The following is a 13,121-nucleotide window of genomic DNA, read 5'->3' as shown; positions in this document are numbered from 1 at the left end:
TCTGCTTTCCAAATGGCTGCTCATTGTAAACAGCCTGTTCAGTGGGCCTGGGAACACAGCACAGGCCCTGCTGGCGGAGGTTTATGCACGCCGATGATTCCAGCCACACTCTGTTCTGACTTGTGGAGGAAAAGGATCAGACGGGTATAAAATCTCATATGAAGTAAATGAACGAAGAAGTGTTTTATCAATAAAATTTCATTTACACCTCACTTGCATATCGCTCAAATGACAAAAGTACACGAACACCTCACATCTTCTTTAGAACATATGTCTTCATTCTATTAATAAATAGAGTACAGACCTCAAACACTTGTGTACTTAAAAAGTGTTATTTGAAGGTGGTGGCATTTGTTGATTTGAATTCATGCACTTGGCTTACAAAGGGTTCTCTTTACTCCATCTTATTTAATGTGACTTCAAATCAACAACCATTTTTTTTTCGTGAAGGAAACATTTAATAATTTAAATGGATTTTATAACAATTTGATACCATACCCAACACATGTTGGCACTTGGCATTTTTAATATTTGCAAGATCATGATTTGATCTTGGTACACTTCCTGTAGAAGCATCTACTCTGGAGAATAACATTTGGCAACAAAACTAAAGAGATCAGACCACAAAAGAGCAATTATAAATACTCTTTTGTAGCTCAGAACAACAAAAAAGTGGAGAGCATATATAAATTGGCATAATATCTTTCCAGGGCTGGAGGAAGAAGCCTATTAAAAGAAAAAATCCCGAAAAGCAGAAAAGGCAAAAAAGGCAGAAGAGCTAATAATAGAATTTTATAATTTGTAAAAGATCGCCAGGGGATGGTGGCATCCCCCAAATACTTTCAATTTGCCAGGTTACACTACCTATTCTTCTTATCCCTTAACACATGTAATAAGTTTTCATCTATCCACATTCCTCATTTTCTATATGCTTTCTCAAATTCTTTCCTCTCTCTGTCATGATTTCCTGTTTTCCCAGTCAAAACTGTCAAAAGTTTGTGATAAAGAAACACACGAAGATCTCTTTACCATGAATTATTGATAACATGTCCTAATGTTCTGGCAGGAAGAATATTTTCAGGGTTATTAGACTAAATCTGAGTTCATCAAGCAGTCTTTGTTCCTTCCATTTCTATTGCCTACTTTGACCCTCTCATTGCTAGTAACTATATATCTTGATGCTACCAGAATTGGGAAGCTGCATGTGGAATTGTGTTCAAATCAGGAATCACATCATAAAACAGAGACTGCACATATTATAAAGAATGAGAAGCAAGGTCAAAACAAGAAGATAGATAAAAATGAAATCTGTTGATATTAAATACACAGAGAGAAGAGACTGTAAGGAAATGTTACAAAGAAGACAAGTAAAAGAAAGGAAATTTTGATACAGGTTTCAGGCCAATTCCAAGGTTCTTTACTTAACCTTCAAAAAGCTTTAAATAATTATATTAACCCAGAGCAAGACAGCCGAATAGGAGCAGCTCCAGCCTCCAGCTCCCAGTGTGAGTGACACAGAGGACAGGTGATTTCTGCATTTTCACCTGAGGTACTGGGTTCATCTCACTGGGGAGTGCCGGACAATTGCTGCTGGTCAGCTGTTGCAGCCTGACCAGCAAGAGCTGAAGCAGGGTGAGCCGTCACCTCACCTGGGAAGCACAAGGGGGAAGGGAATCCCTTTTCCTAGCCAAGGGAAACCGAGACACACAACACTTGGAAAATCAGGTAACTCACACCCTAATACTGTGCTTTACCAAGGGTCTTAGCAAACGGCACACCAGGAGATTATATCCCACACCTGGACGGGAAGGACCCACACCCACGGAGCCTCCCTCATTGCTAGCACAGCAGTCTGAGATCTAACTGCAAAGCAGCAGCAAGGCTGGGAGAAGGGCGGCCACCATTGCTGAGGCTTAAGTAGGTAAACAAAGTCGCTGGGAAGCTTGAACTGGGTGGAGCCCACCGCAGCTCAAGGAGACCTGCCTGTCTCTGTAGACTCCATCTCTGGGGACAGGGCATAGCTAAACAAAAAGCAGCAGAAACCTCTGCATACGTAAATGTCTACGACCATGTAAGAAGTACCTTTCACCTCCCACCATGAGTCTGAGACCTCCCCAGCCATCTGGAACTGTAAGTACAATTAAACCGCTTTTTCTTCCCAGTCTCAGGTATGTCTTTATCAGCAGCATTAAAACAGACTAATATAAGAAGTATTGTTTATAATAACAAATCCTGAGAACAATTCAAATACCCATTAAGACAGAATGATCAAATAAGTTGTGAAAATAGCAACTAACTCTTCATAGCAATAAAAATGAATGAACAACATATATGAACTTTAGAAACACAATTAAGGGAGAAATAGACAAGTCATGGAAGACTACATACAGAATCTGTTTAAGTTTTAAAATAGACAAAACAACATTATATTTCAACCTCATCAACTCATGTGCAAATTCTTGCTAAAATACTTAGCTGCACCTGACAATGACCCCGCTGTGCGACAACAAACTACACCGGATATCTGACAACTCTAGAAGTTCAAGATCAATGGCAATTAGAGAAGAATAACTAAAGCAACAGTAGAAGACATAACCATTGCTTCAGATGCTTGGAGAATTCTAAAACTGATTTCTGGTAGTAAATGTCCACCAAATGCACACAACATCAGCAGACATCAGCCAAATTTTGTTTCTTTCTGTTGCTCATTCAGTAAAACAAAAAGAAAAAGAAATTCAAGTCTCTAAACTGCGCAACTTCACAGAGTTTAGTTAATGAAATGTGCAGTTAAATAGTAAAATTAAGCTGTTAGATGAAAATGCTGACCAGTGTAAGAAACAAAGGTTTGTTTTATAAGTTGACTTGATAGTATCTTAAGATATTATACTCTTTGCCTTAATAATAAACCAACTTTTATTTACTTGATATATTTGTGTCTGTTTTGATTTAGAAATTTAGCTTATGAAATGAGTGGTGACTCTAACAGTCTCTGAATCAGCCAATTATATTGAATTCTTTCTTTTGTCTACCATGCGGTAAGACTCACAGTTTTGAAATACTCAGAAAGCAATCATCGCATTTCCTCATATCTAAGACACTATTGAAATGTAAAGTGAAACATTGATTTAATAATGGCTTTTTAAACTTAACATTTTTGCATTAAATTAAATCTCTATTGTAAATATACACTTTTCAGAGACATTAAATATGATTTAAAAAAGTACAATTTAGAATTGAGCTCTATCAGTTTTTGCTTCATGCATTTTGAGGCTTTGGTGTGCACATATTTGGGATCCTTATATTTTCCTGGTAGACTGATCCTTTTATAATTATGTAATATCTCTCTTTGTCTCCAGTAATTTCCTTTGCTCTGATGTCTACTTTAAAATATAGCCAAACCTTTTTTTTTAAATAATGTTTTCATGGCTTTTTTTTTTTTTTTCATTCTTTCACTTCCAACCTACGTTGTTGAATTTGAAGTGAGTCTCTTGTAGGCAGCAAATCGTTGAATCATTTTATTTAATCCATTATGCCAATATTTGTCCTTTGATTGGCATATTTAGACCATTTACATTTAAGGTGATTATTAATAGGGTAGCACCTAAGTCAGACAATTCTTTGTTTGCTTGTTTTTCTTCTGGTGTTTGTTCCTTTGTTTCTTATTTCTTGTCTTCCTGTGAGTCACTTGAACAATTTTCATCTTGATTTATTTATGTTTTATGGCACATATGTTTGCTTAGTTTCATAGTGATTGGTCTAGGTGTTAAAATATGTACATGTAACGTGTGACTTTTCAGTCTACTGCTATCAACATTTTATTACTTCCAGCGAAGTGTGGCATCCGAACTTTATTTAGGTCTCTACTTTCGCAACAAGACTTCTTATTGAAGTCTTGATTTTCTTGGTTACCAATATGAGATTGTTTTTTATTCTATCCTGGACATGTTTATCTATTGTGTTAGGAGTCTCTGGGACCCATTTAAATCTTTTTTTTTTTTTACTTTTTTTATTATTTTAAAATATCATTGTCTTTAGTATGAGATGGTATAATAATTTTTCTTGAGACAAGGTCTTGCTCTGTCATCCAGGCTACAGTTCACTGGCATAATCAGGGCTAACTATAGCCTTGAACTCTTAGGCTCAAGTGATCCTCCCACTTTAGCCTCCCTGCCTTCAGCACACTTCAGACTACAGATGTGTACCATCAAACCTGGCTAATTTTTTTATTTTTTGTAGAGACAGGGTCTGACCATGTTGTCTAGCTGGTCTTGAACTCCTGGGCTCAAGTGATCCACCCACCTCAGCATAATTTTTACTTAAAACATCAACTATGACTTATAAAATTCATGAGGAAAGGGATAGTTTATTGTATGTACCATACAGATTTCTGCTCTTCCCATTTTTTTTGTCTGATGGTCTAAAGACTTCTTCTTTTATCATTTTCTTTCTCCCTGGAGAAATTCCTGTAGTCAACCTTTAATGGTAGTTTTCCTTTGCCTGAGAAGGTCCCTGTTTCTCTTTTATTCCTGAAGGGTAGTTTCACTGGATATAGTTTTGGAGGTTGACAAATTTTTTCTTTCACCACTTGAAAAATATTGTGCCACTTCTCTCTGGACTACATAGTTTCAGATGAAAAAAATCTACTATTATTTTAATTGGTGATTCCCTATAAGTAATGTGTTATTTCTCTCTGGCTGTTTTCAAGATTCTTTCTTTCTCTTTAGTTTTCAGAAATTTGACTATGATGAGTCTTGGCATGAATTTATTTGGGTTTATTTTTGTGGGGATTAATTCATTTTCTTCATTCTGTAAATTTTTATCTTTTTGTAAATTTTGTAAGGTTCTTAATAACTAATTTTTACCAAATACTTTTTCAGTCCCACTCTTTTCCTCTTTTTTCCATCTGTGGCTCCATCGATAGAAATTTAGGGTTTTTGTTATTATTCCTATGATTTTAAGGCTAATATTATCTCTGTTGTTCAGATTGGGTGAATTATATTGTTTTGTCCTGGAGTTTACTGATTCTCTCCTCTATTATCTCCACCCTACTATGTAATCAGTCAACTGAGTTTTTAGTTTCTATTGTAGTTTTTCAGTCCTACAATTTCTACTTGGTTATGTTTTTTCAATAACTTTTCTTTCTCTGCTGAGATTTTTATATTTTTTATTTGTTTCAAGATATATCATAATTGATTGTAGAAGCATTTTTTTTTTTGGTGGTTTCTTAAAAATTGTTGTCAAGTAAGCCCAATATATGACTCATCTCAATGTTGATGTCAGTTGATTATTTTTCTTATTGAAGTCTTGATTTTCTTGGTTACCAATATGAGATTGTTTTTTATTCTATCCTGGACATGTTTATCTATTGTGTTAGGAGTCTCTGGGACCCATTTAAATCTTTTTTTCTTTTCACTTTTTTTATTATTATTATACTTTAAGTTCTAGGTTACACGTGCACAATGTGCAGGTTTGTTACATATGTATACATGTGTCATGTTGGTGTGCTGCACCCATTAACTCGCTATTTACATTAGGTATATCTCCTAATGCTATCCCTCCCTCTCCCCCCTCTCCACAAGAGGACCAGGTGTGTGATGTTCCCCTTCCCAAGTCCAAGTGATCTCATTGTTCAGTTTCCACCTATGAGTGAGAACATGTGGTGTTTGGTTTTCTGTTCTTGTGATAGTTTGCTAAGAATGATGGTTTCCAGCTGCATCCATGTCCCTACAAGGGACACAGACTCATCCTTTTTTATGGCTGTGTGGTATTCCATGGTGTATATGTGCCACATTTTCTTAATTCAGTCTGTCACTGATGGACATGTTGGTTGATTCCAAGTCTTTGCTATTGTGAATAGTGCTGCAATAAACATACATGTGCATGTGTCTTTATAGCAGCGTGATTTATAATCCTTTGGGTATATACCCAGTAATGAGATGACTGGGTCAAATGGTATTTCTAGTTCTAGATCCTTGAGGAATCGCCACACTGTTTTCCACAATGGTTGAACTAGTTTACAGTCCCACCAACAGTGTAAAAGTGTTCCTATTTCTCCACATCCTCTCCAGCACCTCTTGTTTCCTGATTTTTTAATGATTGCCATTCTAACTGGTGTAAGATGGTTTCTCATTGTGGTTTTGATTTGCATTTCTCTGATGGTGAGTGATGATGAGCATTTTTTCATGTGTCTGTTGGCTGTATGAATGTCTTCTTCTAAGAAGTGTCTGTTCATATCTTTTGCCCACTTTTTGATGGGGTTGTTTGTTTTTTTCTTGTAAATTTGTTTGAGTTCTTTGTAGGTTCTGGATATTAGCCCTTTGTCAGATGAGTAGATTGCAAAAATTTTCTCCCATTCTGTAGGTTGCCTGTTCACTCTGATGGTAGTTTCTTTTGCTGTGCAGAAGCTCTTTAGTTTAATTAGATTCCATTTGTCAATTTTGGCTTTTGTTGCCATTGCTTTTGGTGTTTTAGACATGAAGTACTTGCTCATTCCTATGTCCGGAATGGTATTACCTAAGTTTTCTTCTAGGGTTTTTATGGTTTTAGGTCTAACATTTAAATCTCCAATCCACCTTGAATTAATTTTCATGTAAGGAGTAAGGAAAAGATCCAGTTTCAGCTTTCTACTTATGGCTAGCCAATTTTCCCAGCACCATTTATTTAGGGAATCCTTTCCCCATTTCTTGTTTTTGTCAGGTTTGTCAAAGATCACATGGCTGTAAATGTGTGGTATTATTTCTGAGGGCTCTGTTCTGTTCCATTGGTCTACATCCCTGTTTTGGTACCAGTACTATGCTGTTTTGGTTTGCACATTGATTTTGTATCCTGAGACATTGCTGAAGTTGCTTATCAGCTTAAGGAGATTTTGGGCTGAGATGAGGGAGTTTTCTAAATATACAATCATGTCATCTGCAGACAGGGACAATTTGACTTCTTCTTTTCCTAACTGAATACCCTTGATTTCTTTCTCTTGCCCGATTGCCCTAGCCAGAACTTCCAACACTATGTTGAATAGGAGTGGTGAGAGAGGGCATCTCTGTCTTGCGCCAGTTTTCAAAGGGAATGCTTCCAGTTTTTTCCCATTCAGTATGATATTGGCTGTGGGTTTGTCATAATTAGCTCCTATTATTTTGAGATACGTTCCATCAATACCGAATTTATTGAGCATTTTTAGCATGAAGGGCTGTTGAATTTTGTCAAAGGCCTTTTCTGCATCTATTGAGATAATCATGTGGTTTTTGTCTTTGGTTCTGTTTATATGCTGGATTACGTTTATTGACTTGCGTATGTTGAACCAGCCTTGCATCCCAGGAATGAAGCCCACTTGATCATGGTGGATAAGATTTTTGATGTGCTGTTGGATCCGGTTTGCCAGTATTTTATTGAGGATTTTTGCATCGATGTTCATCAGGGATATTGGTCTAAAATTCTCTTTTTTTGTAGGATATGAATAGACAGTTCTCAAAAGAGGACATTCATACAGCCAACAGACACATGAAAAAATGCTCATCATCACTGGCCATCAGAGAAATGCAAATCAAAACCACAATGAGATACCATCTCACACCAGTTAGAATGGCAATCATTAAGAAGTCAGGAAACAACAGGTGCTGGAGAGGATGTGGAGAAATAGGAACACTTTTACACTGTTGGTGGGACTGTAAACTAGTTCAACCACTATGGAAAACAGTATGGCAATTCCTCAAGGATCTAGAACTAGGTGTACCATATGACCCAGCCATCCCATTACTGGGTATATACCCAAAGGATTATAAATCATGCTGCTATAAAGACACATACACACGTATGTTTATTGCGGCACTATTCACAATAGCAAAGACTTGGAATCAACCCACATGTCCATCAGTGACAGATTGGATTAAGAAAATGTGGCACATATACACCATGGAATACTATGCAGCCATAAAAAAGGATGAGTTTGTGTCCTTTGTAGGGACATGGATGCAGCTGGAAACCATCATTCTTAGCAAACTATCCCAAGAACAGAAAACCAAACACCACATGTTCTCACTCATAGGTGGGAACTGAACAATGAGATCACTTGGACTCGGGAAGGGGAACATCACACACCGGGGCCTATCACGGGGAGGGGGGAGGGGGGAGGGATTGCATTGGGAGTTATACCTGATGTAAATGACGAGTTGATGGATGCTGACGAGTTGATGGGTGCAGCACGCCAACATGGCACAGGTATACATATGTAACAAACCTGCACATTATCCACATGTACCCTAGAACTTAAAGTATAATAAAAATAAAATAAAATAGAAACAAAAGAAAAGAAAAGAAGGAGTCTTACGTTGCCATCTTAATAAACTAGAAAAAGAAGGACCAACTACAAATCAAGTAAGTGGAAGGAAGGAAACAATAAAGATAGCAGAAATCAATGAAATAGAAAACAAACAACAGAAAAAAATTAATACAACCAAAGCCAGGATTTTTGAGATGATCCATAAAACTGATAAACATCTAGCCAGACTGATCAGGAAAAACACAGAGATGATAAAAATTATCAAGATCAAGATCAAGATATGGAGTAGCTCTCTGGATTCTACAGAAGTTAAAAAGAGGATTTAGAAACACTTAGGAAGCTCATAACCTCATCAGAAACTGCCTTTAGCCACACTCCTGACCTTGTAGATGAGTAACAAAAAATGAAGTAAGTTCTTGGGAATTAAGTCATGTTATTTTAATTTGCTATATTTTCAACGCTCTAGGTATCTTTAAATTTGTTATTGTTGAATCACTTTCTTGCCAAATACCTTTATCAAACTTATTGGCCTCATGAGAGCTGAAGTAAGTCAGCTTTTTGGTGAACTTTAGTGGACTTCTGTGAGATTGTAGTTGTACTTTATATCTCTAAAGATAGTTTTTCAAAACTCCCAAAGAAAATCTACTCTCCTTTCTGATCTAAAAACTCATCTTCGGGGTAAAGAGTTAAGTGTCCAAAGGTAGTCACAGTTCATGAGGTCAGAGGGAGCTAGCCTGGCACCTGGACTCTGCCCCTCCACAGCTGACAGATTGTAACAGAAGTGTATTTAAATTCTCCAGTAGACAATGCTGGGCAAGGGAGAGGGTAAGTCTGGGTTATTAAGATACAGGCTGCTGTATTTTAACCATTGGTTGTGGGGGAAGAGGTGCCTGGAGAAAACAAAGTCAGTGTTCCCTTTTTTGAAACAAAGGAAAAAAAATTATTTTTTGTTCAGTAAAAATGGTGGAGAATTCCAATGTCCCTAGCCACAAGGGACCAGTTCCACTGAGAAGTGAACAGTGGGAGCTCAAAATTTCGGAAACATCGGGGAAACTGACTTTCTCTTAATTGGCAGATGTTCCAGTGGGGCTCTGTTTTTGTTGGGATGTGTTACGTTGTATGTACACATATATGGACCAGAGTCTGCTGAGTTTATAAGGTTCAAAAAATATGGTAAAATATTGGTTTTTGTTAATTTATCTCAATAAAAGCCCACTGGAACTCCAAAAAAAAGAAAGAATAGTATAAATAATTTATTGATAATAATTTTAGTAATGTAAAAACATGAGCAAAAAAAATTAAATTTTTTTGTCACCCTCGAAGAAAACTCAAGCCCCAGATGGCTTCACTGGACAATTCTGCCAAATAATTAAGAAAACAATAATGAAAATTCTACACAAACTCTTTCAAAAAAAAAAAAAAGTAGTAGATACACCCTCCAACTAATTGTGTGAGGCCAGCATACCTTGACACCAAAGCCAGATATATGAATCATGAAAAAATAAAACTGAAGGCCAATAATCCTCATAAACATAGATGCAAAACTGTTCAACAAAATATTGGCAAATAAAATCCACCAGTATGTAAAAATAACATATCATGACTAAGTAGTGTTTAACCCAGAAATTCAAAGATAGTTCAACATTTTAAAACCAGTCAATATTTACTATATAGATAGACTAACAGAAAGTATAAAATCATCTCAATAGATACAGGAAAACCATTTGACAAAATTCAGCATCCATTCATGATAAAAATGCTCAGCACTAGGGAATATAAAGGAACTCCCTTAATCCAATAAAGGGCATCAGCAAAAAAAAAAAAAAACTACAGCTAATATCTTACATATTAATAGAAACGTGATGTTTCCCCCTAAGATTGAGAACAAGGCAAAGATTTCTACTTTTCCAAATTATATTCAGCATTGTACAGTGAAGCAAAAGAAAGAAATAAAAGATATACAGATCAGAAAGGAAGACAGAAAACTGTATTTAATTGCCAGTTACATAACTGTTTATGTAGAAAATCCTAGGAAATTAAGAAAAAATGCTTCAGGAATTTATAGAAGAGTTTAGCCTGACGGCAGGATAAAAGATCAATACGTAAAAAGTCTTAACATGTTAAAATACATATATGCATTTTGCCCCAGCAGTATGTTAGCTATTTATCTGAGGAAGATAAAAACATATTACTATACAAACTATATGTAAATGTTTATAGTAATGCACAATTGGAAGCTAAATCTAAAAAAATATTAAAAACATAAAGTACCTAGTGATAAACTTAACGAACATGTGCAAGACCCATACACTGAAAACCATAAAGCTTTGCTCAGAGAAGGAAACCTAAGTAAATGAGGAAATAAATCACTTCAATAGATCAGAAGGTTCAATATTGAGATGTCATCTTTTCTGATACTAATATATAAACTTTATACAACCCCAATTAAAATCCCATCTGTTCTATATCTAAAACTAAACAACTTGAATTTAAATCTTTATGAAAATGGAAACACTCTTCTAGTAAAGGAACCATTTTGAAAAAGTAGAAGAAAGTTGAGTCACTCATACATACATACACTCTTGATTTCAAGATTTACTATAAAGCTGGAACAATCAAGATGGTGTGATATTGGCATAAGAATAGACCTATAGATCAAAATAACAGAGCAGAGAGCTTAGAAACAGACCTACTTGTATATGACAAACTGATATTTGACAATAGTATTCAAGTAATTTGGTGAGGAGAGAAAAGTCTTTTTAGAAAATAGTGTTGAATACTTAAATATTTATAGCCAAAAAAACACCTCAATTCATTGCCTCATGTTCTTTATAAAAATTAGCTCTTATTGAGTATACCCAAACATAAAGGTTAACATTAAAAATTGTATAGGAGAAAACTTAGGAGAAAATTCACATCAACTTGAGTTTGGTAAAGTTTTCCTAGATTGGCACATAAAGCACAAATCACAAAAGAAAACACAAATTCGACTTTACCAAAATTTTAAAATTCTGCTCTTTAAAAGCCACTCTAAAGAAAATGAAGACAAACAACAATCTGGGAGAAAATATTTGCAAAACTCATACCTCACATAGGGCTTATATCCAAGTTTATAAAGAGCTCTTATAATTCAATAATAAGACGCATACTTGATTTAAAAATGAGCAAAAGAACTGAATGAAGAGCTCACTAAAAGAAACATACAAATGGCCAGGAAAAGATGATCAATATTATTAGTCATCAGAAAAATAAAATGTTTTAAATGAGATTTCACTATACACCCTACAGAATGGCTAAAATGAAAAAAAAAAAAAAAAACCTGAAGATGTAAGAGTTGATGACACTGTGGAGCAACTAGATTATTTTTGCTAATGTAATGCAAAATTGTACAGCAACTCTGGAAAATAGTTTAGTAGATAAATATATCTTTACCATATGACCTAACATTTCCACTCTTTGGTATTTACTCAAAAGAAATAAAAACCTGTGTTCACCCAAAGGCCTGCTTGCCAGTGTTTACAGCAGCTTTCTACATACTAGCTACAAATGGAAATAATTGAAATATCTATCTGCTGGTAAATAGCTAAGCAAAGTATAGTATAGCTATAATTGTATAGTACAATTTAGTAACAAAAATTAATGAACTACATAACTACATTATGCTAAGTAAAAAAAGGCAGATACAAAACAAACATATCTTATGTTAGGTGGTGGTTACCTGACTGTAAACATTTGTCAAAACTTTTCTAACTTTATATACTTTTTAAAAGTATATTTTTATTGTATGTAAATCATACCTTTAAAAAAGTCTAACTTAAGTCAGTGGAATAGAGGAGAGAAGAGGTAACAGAGGTAACAAATTTAAGAAATAGGTGGTCCAGAGGTCCAATAATTTGACAACATTTTTAGAAAGAGAACAGAGAAAATCAAGACATAGAAATCATCAAAGAAATAATTCGGGAAAATTTCCCAGAAATGAAAGACATCAAATTCTCAACTTAAACAGTTCATTGCATGCCTAGTAAATGGATAAAAATAGATCTATCAAAGCACTTTTAGAACACCAAAGACAAAATGAAACATCCCATCAACTTCTGTGCTGAAGTTTGGCACAGGAGAGATGGAACAGGTCACATAACAAAAGATCAAAACTTAAGAAGACCCAACATTTTTCTCTCTTTTTAAAAAAAATAAATTTTATTGTTTGTATTTAAGGTATTCAATATGATGTATGAGACACATATAAGTAGTAAAAAGGTTACTATAGAAATGAACATATCATTCATCTCACATCATTCTGCATTTTTTTGTTTTTATAGCAAGAACAGTTAAAATATACTCATTTACCATAAATCTCATATACAATATAATTTTATTACCTAGAATCCTCATGTTGTTCATTAGATCTCTAGACTTGTTTATTCTACATATCTGCTATTTTGTATTCTCTGAACTACATCTTCGCATTGTTCATCACCTTTTGTAACTACTGTTTGTTCTCTATCTCTGTATATTTAATTTTTAAAGTGTTTTAAGCTCCACATATAAGTAATATCATACAACATTTTTCTTTGTTAGCTATTGATAGCTTATTTTTTAGGATAAAATAATATTCCATTGTACATATATACCACAGTTCTTTTATCTATCCATCTATCAATGAGCACTTAAGATGTTTTCATATCTTGGCTACTGTGAATAATGATCCAATAAACATGAGAGTGAAGATATCTTTATGAGGTGGTGATTTTATTTCTTTTGGGTATTTACCCAGAAGAGAAATTGTTGGGTCACATAGTAGCTCTATTTTCAGTTTCTATAGAAACCTCATACTATTCTTCATAATAGC

Source organism: Macaca nemestrina, chromosome 3 (genome assembly GCF_043159975.1).
Source record: "Macaca nemestrina isolate mMacNem1 chromosome 3, mMacNem.hap1, whole genome shotgun sequence".
NCBI lineage: Eukaryota > Metazoa > Chordata > Mammalia > Primates > Cercopithecidae > Macaca > Macaca nemestrina.
Note: the sequence above shows the minus strand (reverse complement) of the source record.